A 2,687-nucleotide genomic window follows, 5' to 3' on the forward strand; every position below is an offset into this window, starting at 1 on the left:
TATAAAGTATCTATCGGTGTGGTTGTAGATCGCGTGGATTGGTATGGGAATTCAACTTTGGCGCGGAAGATACCAACTCAAGATCATTCAGGCAATAAAAAAAGCACGCTGTAATTTGCCTTCAAGGATTTTAAAAAATCATACAATTTTATACATATCTATGTTGTTAAAGACATATATGATGGTATTTCTTTAGATTAGGACTAAATATTGTAAACATTGCATCTCTTTCAAGGCATGGTATTTCATTCACCCCTCATAACCTCCCAATTTGGTATGCCCACAATTCCGCCATTGGTCAGTTCCCAGTTTGGAAGATGCATCGTCTGCTGCTAGGAGACCACACTGTACAATGAAAGCCTTGTAACAAAAGTTGCAGGACTATCACACATTTTATAATCGGATACATTTTCAAATGCCACAAAGAAATCCAGTCCACCATCCATTACCCATTCATACACCATAGATAGATTAGGTTATTTAGTTGTTGTATGATGTGCCAAGACACACAAAAAGAGTGAAAGTGAAAAAGAAAGAGTTTGTTTTATCAACACAAACTTGCGCAACTCAAATCATTACCTGAGTGTTTGGCGCGAATATTTCTAGAATTAGAACCTTGTTGTGGAATGATTTTAAAATGTCATGATGTTGACATTTCATCCTTCTCACCTGACCAGGTAATGTCACAAGGACCCAGCCAACTGATATACACTGAGTGTACAAAACATTCAGGAACACCTTGTAGAGTCCATGGCCCGAGGAATTGAGACTGTTCTGAGGGCAAAAGCAGTGCAACTCAATATTAGGAAGGTGTTCCTAATGTTTTGTACACTCAGTGTAGTTGAAGATAGCAAGAGTAGAGGCTACACTTATCCTAAACCATTTCATTATACACAAAAAAATTACTATCAAAAAGGATTTCAAACAGTTTGTCACAATGCTTCTCTGGGTTTATCTGATTTAAAACGAGTCATTCCTTCATGAACCAGACCTTTTGCATCCTTGCAGCTCCCATAGTCACCATAAATGTCAGTCTGTCTTATTAACATGTGCCTCAGTAGCTATTCAAAACAGTATTTGCACACTTGGGACACCCACCAGCAAAGAAGGAGGGCTCCACACTTGGAGAGTTCAAATTGATGACAAAGTGTGTGTGTGTGTGTGTGTGTGTGTGTGTGTGTACATACTCTTGAGTCCTGTGTCCTGTGGGGACCAAGCCGACGGATGATCTAATGTTTTGGCAACAAACTGCATTAATTAATTAACTAATTCAAGAGGACCTAGACTCAAAGGAGATAGTGATGTGTTTTTCTCTCACCTCTTCATTATTTACGTGTGTACAGAAAGGACAGGGAAGAGGAAAGAACACTTGCTTCTCTGTTCCTGTGGGAACAATACATTTATTATTCTCAGCAGAAACCTACATGGATGTCTTTCTTGCTTCCGTTATTCAATTTGGGAAGAGAAGCAAAAACATATTGGATAAGGGGGCCTAGAAAGACCTCGCACAACAAAGATGATTTAATTGGTATGTTTGCCACATCAAAGAATGGACAGGATAAGGAATGGGAGAGTGTGTGTGTGTGTGTGTGTGTGTGTGTGTGTGGGTGGACAGGCCCTGGGGGAGCTCTGAGGAAACCTGTATCAGATACTCAATGCAGATGGCTCATGGATGCATCTACAGTTGAAGTCGGAAGTTTACATACACTTAGGTTGTTTTTCAACCACTCCACAAATTTCTTGTTAACAGACTATAGTTTTGGCAAGTCGGTTAGGACATCTGCTTTGTACATGACACAAGTAATTTTTCCAACAATTGTTTACAGACAGATTATTTCACTTATAATTCACTGTATCACAATTCCAGTGGGTCAGAAAGTTTACATACACTAAGTTGGCTGTGCCTTTAAACAGCTTGGAAAATTCCAGAAAACGATGTCATGGCTTTAGAAGCTTCTGATAGGCTAATTGACATAATTTGAGTCAATTGGAGGTGTACCTGTGGATGTATTTCAAGGCCTACCTTCAAACTCAGTGCCTCTTTGCTTGACATCATGGGAAAATCAAAAGAAATCAGCCACTTCCACAAGTCTGGTTCATCCTTGGGAGCAATTTCCAAATGCCTGAAGGTACCACGTTCATCTGTACAAAGAATAATACGCAAGTATAAACACCATGGGACCACGCAGCCCTCATACCGCTCAGGAAGGAGACGCGTTCTGTCTCCTAGAGATGAACGTACTTTGGTGCGAAAAGTGCAAATCAATCCCAGAACAACAGCAAAGGACCTTGTGAAGATGCTGGAGGAAACAGGTACAAAAGTATCTATATTCACAGTAAAACGAGTCCTATATCGACATAACCTGAAAGGCCGCTCAGCAAGGATGAAGCCACTGCTCCAAAACCGCCATAAAAAAGCCAGACTGCAGTTTGCAACTGCACATGGGGACAAAGATTGTACTTTTTGTAGAAATGTCCTCTGGTTTGATGAAACAAAAATAGAACTGTTTGGCCATAATGACCATAGTTATGTTTGGAGGAAAAAGCCGAAGAACACCATCCCAACCGTGAAGTACGGGGGTGGCAGCATCATGCTGTGGGGGTGCTTTGCTGCAGGAGGTACTGGTGCACTTCACAAAATAGATGGCATCATGAGGAAGGAAAATTATGTGGATATATTGAAGCAA

This window comes from Coregonus clupeaformis, chromosome 30, assembly GCF_020615455.1.
Source record: "Coregonus clupeaformis isolate EN_2021a chromosome 30, ASM2061545v1, whole genome shotgun sequence".
Lineage (NCBI taxonomy): Eukaryota > Metazoa > Chordata > Actinopteri > Salmoniformes > Salmonidae > Coregonus > Coregonus clupeaformis.